The sequence below is a fragment of the Haliotis rufescens genome, unplaced genomic scaffold (assembly GCF_023055435.1).
Source record: "Haliotis rufescens isolate VD_foot unplaced genomic scaffold, xgHalRufe1.0.p SCAF_6, whole genome shotgun sequence".
Lineage (NCBI taxonomy): Eukaryota > Metazoa > Mollusca > Gastropoda > Lepetellida > Haliotidae > Haliotis > Haliotis rufescens.
In genome coordinates, this window is record NW_025964334.1 from 37611766 (window position 1) to 37622367 (window position 10602).

Here is a 10602-nt window from a genome sequence, read left to right on the forward strand (position 1 = left end):
GTTAACCATGGTTATGTTACTCACATTTGTTCTACCAATACAAGCACATTATAGCAAACAAAATTATTGTGAAATATGTTCTTCATTTACAAAGCTCTTAGCATCTTCATGTCAAAAAGGATATCCTGAGTGGGTTAGAACGGTAATTTCAGTTATGCCATGGCGCGTGAGCTTGAAGGAAAGTAACTGACCTAATATGGTGAAACCCACAAGCATTGGTATAGTTTCGAACCCGCGATTGTAGGTTTCTGAGAAGCTTAACGGCGCAATTGCAAGGCCTAAGACGACTGGGCCTGGCGTGCCCTCTCATTAAGATGAAACGGAGGAGTGTCTGTCAATGAAAACGACACCGACTATAAAGAGTGAGTTAGTTGGATCCAGTTATATCACGGCGTGTCAGCTTAATGTGGGAGGAAAGCCCGAAGTGATGCAGGTCTCAGACGTTTTACCACTTCGGTGAAACCCACGAGCACGTGTATGGTGCAGACAAACCTAGAAACATAATTTGGGCGAACCGGGATTCGAACCCACAATCATAGGTTTCTGGCGAGCCCAAGGGACGCAACTTTGCACAGCGAATCTTGGCGCCTTAGACTCATGATGAGAAGACATTTGATACAGACATCTCCACACAAGTACATGGTTATCTATTCATATTGAAGATGCATAGTGATCTATTCGTATAATTTTCATCATCATTTTTACCTTTAATCCCAATGGAATCGACACTGGTCATATTCTAGCGTTGACGTTTTGAACTGCTACTGGCTGCAAAAGTTTGCCTTTAAGGTGCCATAGATTACAGGGTAGGCTAACAGTTTGTTCCCTCTGTTATCTGGTAGCATAAAAACAAGTGCCCTTGCAATAGCATGTATTGATTACACTGTGTACCAGTAGAACCTTGACGACAGCAGGCTAAACATAGCAACATATGCTCACTATCTGGTCGGAGCTGTACTGGTAGGAGGTGCAGTGTAACTGTGTTCCGTATTTACCTCTTTGGTACACAAGGTAAGATTACTTTTCCTTCATTTATTTCAACATTATCCATCATTCATTCGATCACATCGGCCCATTCAAAACTCTAACCCTAGCCTACAAATGCTACATGGAAACAGCCCCATTATATCTCACCGAACTACTGTCTCAATACAAGCCTTCCAGATTTCTAGCCACCTAGCCACCTAGCCACCTAGCCACCTGTTACAAGTCCCGGAAACCCATCTCAAAACATTTGGTCAGAGATCTTTCCAGTTCTGCGCTCCCTCGCTATGGAACAAACTACCTTCTGATCTTAAGCTGTCGCCATCGCTTTCATCCTTTAAGGCTCATCTGAAAACACACCTTTTCAGACAACACAATCAACTCAGTCAACATTATTTGCTAAAACTATGAAGCGTCATGTGCATTAACTTGGTGAATGGAATCTGGCGCAGTATAAATGGACTTTTTATTTTATTATTATTATTATTAGTAGTAGTAGTAGTAGTAGTATTAAAGTCCTAACCGCCTCCGTGGTCTAGTGGTAGAGCGTCCCCCCGGGGAGCGGAAGGTCCGGGTTCGATCCCCGGCCGCATCATACCAAAAGAAGTTAAAAGATGGTACTTGTTGTTACCCTGTCTGGCGCTCGGCATTAAGGGGCTAAAACAAGGACTGGTCGGCTCGGAGTCAGTATACTGTGTCTGAGTGGGGTATTCATGTTAAACTGCGGCATGGTATCTCAGTGGGCTAGCACTATAAAACGGCACCTGTTCGGACTAGTACAAGCAGCCACACAAACACACACACGTGCATGCACGTCGCTATATAAGTGCAATGATCTTGGACGCGACGTTAAACCCAATGTCACCTCACCTATTAAAGTCCTAAGTCTATATTAAAGTATGGGGGTTACAATTGTCTTAGAGCTACGATCGCTTTGTGGAACTGGGCCCTGGACGCACCTGCAGAAAGAACCTAAAAGATGGTACTTGATACTATTCAAAAGCATGGGTTCTCCACCATATGACGTTCTTGGTTGGTAGCTCAGGGACCACGGAAGAGAAAAGAAGAGATGACGTTTAAGATTACAGCAGCCAGGTTTATTATTACCTGGTTAAATATGTTTCTGTCACTTATACACTTACAGGAAGTCGGACTGGAATTCTTCATCGTCGAGGTAGTCGTTGCTGACGGCCGTAACGGACGCCAGGATTAGCCGTGCAATCCGTCCGCTCCTGTCAATGATCTGGGTCGGCGTTATGACATGTCGATCAGATTTTGTAGGTTGATAGATTACGTGAGTGAGTGAATGAGGTTTTACGCCGCCTTTAGCAATATTCCAGCAATATCACGACGGGGGACACCAATGTATTACATGACATAGGGCAAGGTCAGTGAACCACGTACTGAGGCTTATAGAAGCCGGTATTGGTAATACAGACAGCAGATTAGGCTGCAACATTGTGTCATGTTGAAGGCAGGGGTACCGTATTACTGGCTGTATATTCAGTGCATATATCAATACCCTGATTTAGATGCCCCGGTAGTACTTCAGTGCACGTTTATTTTGTCATCGATGGGATAGGTACAATTCTTACGTGTACGTCAACAAGGACCGGACTAAGCGTTAGGTAGCAAAAACATACAGAAAGTCGACACGTGTAAACAACTATCAAGTCTTCATGATCAAACTTTTTAGTTTTATAAATGTGCAATGTTTATTGCAGGTGTGTTTGTAATTCATCCCCGAGAAAAGTAATATAAACGTGTTTACAGGCAAATGTGAGATTCTTCACACATAAATTTAAAAGTATTTATTGCGACAGTTGTTAGTCTGCAGGGGACTGTATGTTTGCTTATAGAGTAATCTAGTCATCTGAACCCTGTTTGATATGCAGTATATCTACCTATTCCCATTATTTACAAGGCGTCTCCATGTAACTAACAATCTAAACTAGGTTATATTTGTTTGAGTGTGAGTCATTTAAGCATTCTTGTGTGCATATCAATACTTCCTGGTAGAGGTAACAATGTTATCGCTGTACAAATACTCTAAGTATAAACCTGCAGCTTTAACAAATTACACGTCTATCTAGTTAAATATAGGGCCATATATTATCCTAAAACAAAACTGTTGAAGTCTTCTGTGTCGTGCTGATACTTGAATTCTTCATTGTCTACGACCTCCTCCGTGGTCTGCCCGGAGAGCGGAAGCTGGGGTTCGATCCCCAGCAGCGTCGTAGCAAAATACGTTCTCCTGTCTGGCTCTCGGCATTAAGGCGCTAAAACAAGGACTGGTTTGCACGGAGTCGGTGTATCGTTTCCGGGCATTTGTGTTAAGCTGTGGCATTCGCTAGTACTATATAACAGTCATTAGTACAAGTTCAAGCACACACACGCACGCACGCACGCGCACACGCACACAAACGGTGTCTCTCTCTTACACACACACGCGGTGTCTCGCTTTCACACACACACACGGTGTCCCTCTCTCTCTCTCACACACACACGGTGTCTCACACACAAGCAAACACACACACACACACACACACACACACACACACACACACACACACACACACACGCACGCACACACGCACGCACGCACGCACACACGCACACACGCACACTTCTGTTACAATACACATTCATTGTGGCTCAGTGACGACCAATTACTTCCTCTCACGCCCGTCAGTCCTGTTTGTGTTTAAGTTGGATACGGAGTTGGAAAATGGGAAAAAGTCAAAACAGATTACGTGTTGTATTAATTTTATTTATTTATTTAATTATTCCCTTACCCATGAATACATCCGTTTCAAGTTACAAGTGTCACCCAATATCCTTTAACAATTCAGAATTGACCTTCACTTTGTGTGAATTCCTCCGAGTATGAACCTTCATAGAGTGAGGGCCAAACTGTATGAACTTCGGAGCTTGCGAAAGGCAATTTTTATAATTTGTTATCACAGTTTCCTACCTCAAAGGATGTAGACCAAGATCCAAACACAATTTTATTTAGTACGTATGACTTCATGCTTACACTGACAGCCATATAACAACCAGCTATATCGCGGAACAAAATAGTTCCTCAAAAAGAGAGGTGACATGAGCGTATGCATGCACAATTTGCTCTTCAGAAACATCTTGCGCAACACATGTTCGAATAATATCACCATTAGATGAGAAAGGTATGTAAAGAACTACCCCAGTAAGTCAGTCACAATGACAGCGCGTCGTTATCCATTACATCAAGTACAACACGTCAAAATGGCCGACACGATAAACGTGACGCAAGAGATTTCCGAAGTTGTTAATGAACCTGTGGCAGTTACATGGGTTGGTCATCATTGATCAACTGGCCGATCATTGAAAGGTGATTAAAGACACTGAGATAAATTCATAGATTGCTAGAGACGGTCACTGTCAGCCTAGACACGGATCGAGTCGATACAACGATAGTTTGGATGACATTGTACGTTTCTTCGTTTGGTCATTAGGATGGGCCGTAGCGAGGAAATTCGTGAAAATCATGCAGTCAAGCTCTCTGGCGTTTCTCAATGTATAGTTACTGAAACGCTGAGACCAAGATTGAAGGTGAGGTGAAATGGGGTTTAACGTCGCGTCCAAGATTATGGCAATTATATAGCGACGTGCATGTACGTGTGTGTGTTTGTGTGGCTGCTTGTACTAGTCCGGACTGATGTCGATTTATAGTGCTAGCTCACTGAGATACCATGCCCCAGTTTAACATAAATACCCCACTCAGACACAGTATACTGACTCCGAGCCGACCAGTCCTTGTTTTAGCCCCTTAATGCCGAGCGCCAGACAGGGTAACAACAAGTACCATCTTTTAACGTCTTTTGGTATGACGCGGCCGGGGATTGAACCCCGGACCTTCCGCTCCCCGGGTGTGTGTGTGTGGTGTGTGTGCGTGCGTGCGTGTACTAGACCGGACTGATGCCGATTTATAGTGCTAGCTCACTGAGATACCATGCCGCCTAAATGACCAGAAAGAACGCTTATGTATGTTTTCGCTAGGGAAATCCCAGGGTTTTCACTAGGAATGTGGAAGTTGTCCGTCAGTGTTTACGTCATTTCAAGAATACGGTCTTGTGAAAAACGTATGACCATCAAATTGTGTCGTTCATACACTTATGAACGTCAATTTCGCGGTCATGTGACCGACCTCTCGTCCAAGGGAAAAGACGTATATCGTGTAAACGTCAAATTAAAAAAATATTGTTGTGTGCCTCTCTGAGAGTAGCTCACACTTTTGCTAATACGTCACACGCTGAATATATGCAATAATCGTGAATGCGACATTTAACCCATTTCAACTCACTGGTATTGGGTACCATTGTGATGTAACGTCTACGTCACATTAATTGCAGTAATTGTCAGGCGTATGAACGTCTGGATGTACTGTTTCGAATTGAGATCTGTGCAGTATTCCAGCAGCTCCTGCTTTTGGTGTCTACATTTCACAACTATTGAAATACAATCGACCATGCACTTTCTTCGAAGATTTCATAAAAAAAAGTTGTTTGATCGGCGTTACCGGGTACAAGTCCTTAGTGTAGCTTGCAAAATGTTATGGTAGACACGTGGAGGACACCATTACGAATACTTAAATGTGTTGTATTGATTCCTGTTCCTTCTTGTGTACATAGTTGTTCATTTTCACATTGTTTACTATGTTAGTCTCATTCCCAAAATATTACAATACAGCCCTGGGTCCTTGGACATTTCTCAACTGGCGAAAGGCGGTAGGTGTCCACACCGTTCATTGTTAGCCATGAACCAAGGGGACAACGCCATACCGTTATTTGGAATGGTCCGTATGTGATAAGAACCCATTTGGAAAAGCTATACGTAACTAACGGTCATGCCAATAATCATACAGTTTGATATAAATATGCAATTATTAGTCGTAAGTTATAAACCTCATAAGCTACACCGCCCAGGCATGAAGATACTCTCACCTCTTTGCTCAGCATAGATTTTATATTTCATGTCTCACCTTCCAACACTGCACCACGCATTGTGACTATTCCTTCGGATATTCTTTGGAGTGCAATTCGTAATCCTGAAGAAGCAGTATGGCAAACTATGATAGTTAACTCGTTATTACGCAGTAGTTTACTTGTAATTACTTTATAGTTAAGTTGTAATAACGTAGTAGGCAGTCGTGATTACGGGAGAGCCGAGTCTTAATTACGCCGTAGCTACCTTTTTACGTGACAGCTGAGTTGTAATAAGGCGACAGCTAGGTCGTAACTACGCGACAGCTAAGCTATTATGCCGATTTAGAAAAAAAGATGATTTACCAGTGGCAATGACTCCGAACATGTAGGACCAGAGACAGCTTTCCTGCAACTATTTGTTTGAAGGGTTATAATTCTCAAAACGTCACCTGTTCGGTGAGTGAGTGATGTATATTTTTTTTTATCTCGCCTCATCCAGATAGACACAATTCTAAAGGAGCTTAGATTTAATGGTGAAAGTTGGAAGGAAATATTGACGCAATGAGTGTGAGTGATGTGACGTTGTATGTGGCGTTGGCAAACCAAGGGTCATAATCAGTTAGAATCAGGTGTTAGAATCTGTGACCAACTGCTCATGACGTCTAAATGGACGCAATTCTGCTCATCGAGCTACCTCGACTAAGGACACTGGGACAAAAGTGCGGTTTGGCTTATGTTTTAGTTGTGCATTGCTAAACTATTCTCTCTGTCGATTCATATCACTTCCTTCAAGTCATCCATGAGTTTTTCATGTTACAGAAATATTGCTGAAAAAATGTTATCTCTTGTACATCCTTTTTAAAAGGAGTCCCAGCGTTCAGTGATCTACGATGTCTACAGCAACTCCACCTCCTAAAGGCAGCATGGCTGACAACCCCCCTCCTCCACCACCATACTGCGAACCTGGTAGGTATACAGCACCAGCAGTCTAATGGCAGAAAGGCTGTGACAATCTCCCTCGCCCGCCACCCAACTACGGGCCTGTTAGGAATACAGCACCCTCAGTCTAAAGGCAGCAAGGCTTACAACCTTCCTTTTCCTCCACCACACTACGGACCTTGTAGGTCTACAGCACTCTGAATCTAAAGGCAGCATGGCTGACAACCTCCCTTCTCCTCCACCACACTACGGACCTTGTAGGTCTACAGCACTCTGAATCTAAAGGCAGCATGGCTTACAACCTCCCTTCTCTTCCACCACACTACGGACCTGGTAGGTCTACAGCACTCTGAATCTAAAGGCAGCATGGCTGACAACCTCCCTTCTCCTCCACCACACTACGGACCTGGTAGGTATACAGCACCCTCAATCTAAAGGCAGCATGGCTGACAACCTCCCTTCTCCTCCACCACACTACGGACCTGGTAGGTATACAGCACCCTCAATCTAAAGGCAGCATGGCTGACAACCTCCCTCGCCCGCCACCCAACTACGGGACTGGTAGGTATACAGCACCCTCAATCTAAAGGCAGCTGCATGGCTGACAACCTCCCTTCTCCTTCACCACACTACGGACCCGGTAGGTAAGACAAAGCAGGCATGCTGATTAACCTATTTTACTGTTAACAGGAGTGCACAAAAATAAAACAAAATACATTTATATCTTATTTCATCAATTCTTTTATCTGTCTTAGCACGTTAGTTAAAAGGTTATCAACAAATATTAGGCAGGACTCATCACCACAAGCATGCAAGTTAATGTCGGGTCCCACGTTGAAGTTTGTGTCGGCTTTTTCGTTTATAAGTTGGAATACTGTTGTATAGGTGACCAGGCTCTTGTCTGATGTCCTCACTGCATCAAAGTGGGGGGCGTTTCGCAGAAGTTTTTCACTGGCTTGATCTTTCGTGAGGGCAGCTAGTTGCGGATAGATGCAGGGTACTGGCGTGATCTCAGTGTCCCCTGTCTGTACATCTCCGGTACACACGGCCGTTCTTCTCTCTGTGCACAGAATACTTGTAGCCTGCATGATACACACATCTACCACCATGAAGGTTAGGGAGGATAGAGAACTGTGCTAGAGCATGTGCCATAACTTATCATCGTATTGGAGGACTGAAGAGACATGGTTGTTAGGCAGAAATTGGTGTTTTAGGAACTGTAATAACGTCCCATATGTTTAAAACAAGTGCCCCACTTGCAAAACTTGCAACACTCCATTCCAAATCTTAGCTATGTTCACCCGTACTCCAACTATAAGCCTCAACGCATTTAGTTACTTAATTCACTTACAGTTCTTATTGAAAACTAATGTAATTAATCTGATCCCATTACTAAATGTTTCAATCTATTATCTGATATTAATCTCTATATTGTCAAACTATCTTAGTCCACTTACATTTCTTAATTGAAAAAAACAAACATTATCCGTTATTAATCTCTATATTGTAGCACTATCTTAACTTGTCCCAACCTAAACACCCCTATTCCCATTGATAATCGCTCCCAAACAAATTATACAGGTGTGTGACTACTCGGGTGGGACTGACTCACGGAGAAACCACCCGTGCATGGTTAGACAAGCCAGGCATTGTGAAAATTGAACGACCCGGGTTTATATCCTTTTGTGGAGGGTGTCAGATTAGAAATACACCACCTCTAATAAGGGCGCGAACAAATAATTAATATTTTGAGGGTCTTTTAACATAAGGTGTGATGGATTTATCATTCGGGGAGATAAGTAAGCCCGGTAAATATTAGTTCTATCAATGACAAGTATGTCCGGATTTTTTAGAGGAAGAGTTACCCTTCCTCGTCTGATTTTTTTTTGCCAGGCTGATTATGGGTTTGATGTCACTTTTCTGTGTGGACAAAATACTTATCATGAAAACACCTGCATCATGTTCTCATTCCCTAACTGTAAATAGTCAGTGACCCTGGCAAAACTAAAGTAAAACAATGATTTATCAGGTTAGCCAAACCATTAACAAATGCTGGCGGTACAGGCATTGTATTACGCTGACATTGCATTGCACAATGTTGTGCAGTTTTTCTGCATGCACATGTATCAATATATATATATAAACGTTATCATAAAAGGAACGGTTCCACAACTAATGCCCCAGCAGCAGCAACAGCAGCAGCTGAACGTTACCACAGTCAACATGGGTCTTCACGGAGCCCTTGTCATGTTTCCAAGGGTACCAATAAGCCTCACTTGCCAGTTTTGTCAAGCATCGATCGTGACGTCGGTGGAAATGGTCTACGGCGACGCAACCTGGCGAGCAGCATGCATTTTTTGCTTCTTTCTGTGAGTCCTTTATCCTGTTCATTTTTGTAAGATGTTTTATTTATAAATACCTTTCCCAATGAAATCGCCCGGATTAACAAGTATTCACTTTGGTCCTTTGTATATATGAAGTGGTCCCTAAGATGCCGTCCATATCTTGTGCTTCTCATCTCCAACCTCAACCAGCAGGGGAGCGGTTGGGCGAAAGGAATTTGTCTGTTTAATTTTTGTTCCGAATTCCAAAACTGTTTTTTACTAATTATCTTATTTGAGGACATTTTTAAGTGAAGACCACTTTGTACCAGTCTTTAGATATATTTATGACGTAGATCAAGTCTCTTTGTTTTCGAAACGAATTTTCAATAAATATAACTAAAGAAAGATCAATATTCTATCTATCTAGCGAAATTATTATTTCAGAGGTATTATCGGCTGTTTCATTCCGTTGTGCATGGAGTCTACCCAAGACGCCGTTCACAAGTGTCCAAACTGCAAGGTCGTTCTGGGAACAAACCCGGGACAGTTCTGCTGAAAGGCGCGGTTTGCGAGAAGATATTGTATAAGACCATACATACTAAGCTTTCATTCCTCTGTTTCCGAAACAGAAATCCCAACGCGTAGGAAGGAAATAAACTGACGGCCAAAAGAAACGTTACCAACGATACTTCTAGGATAAAATATGACCAACACAATTTGAAGCAGCAATAACAATTGTATTGTAGAAATTCATCATTCAGAACTGTAAAATGCTAATTTACTAATTCAACAACAAAGTCCTTGACCTCCAACAGGGACATTTCTTGACAAGGGGCCATTCGTCCAGTATTCGATCAACAACATTGGTTACAACTTTAAGGTGACGACGGCCCAGACCGTTCAATACGGGATATGACCTCCATGAGCGGCAATGCATCTTCGAATGCAGCGTCGAACTGAGTAGACAAGCGTCCTCACATCGACTGCAGGTATCCGATTCCATTCCTCACGGAGGGCAACGATCAACGCTTGTCTTGTGAAGGGATGATGTTGACGTTTCCGAAGACGACGCCCCAGCTGGTCCCAGAGATGTTCTATGGGTGACAGATCTGGTGATCGAGCTGGCCACGGCAGGACAGTCACGTTGTTGGCGTTGAGGAAGTCTCTAGTGATACGGGCTTTATGGGGTGTGGCGTTATCTTGTTGGAACACCGTCCGTTGTTGACGCTGGATGAAAGGAAGAACCACTTGCCGTAAGATATTGTCAATGTAGCGTTGTGCTGTCAGATTGCCTTCGATGATGACAAGTTCCGTCTTCTCGTCCCCGCAAATGCCGCCCCAGACCATCACACTTCCGCCCCCGTAAGGTTCCACCTCCTGGACACAACAAG

The 10602-nt window shown here is 43.2% G+C and overlaps 1 long non-coding RNA gene across 1 annotated transcript; it reads left to right on the forward strand.

The window, feature by feature from the left end:
- The first annotated feature begins 898 nt into the window (after positions 1-898).
- On the forward strand, positions 899-9989 carry LOC124145779. The gene is made up of 4 exons (XR_006862594.2): positions 899-1011; positions 6814-6914; positions 9046-9256; positions 9656-9989. It is a non-coding gene; the product is annotated as an uncharacterized LOC124145779 (long non-coding RNA).
- Positions 9990-10602: the final 613 nt, after the last annotated feature.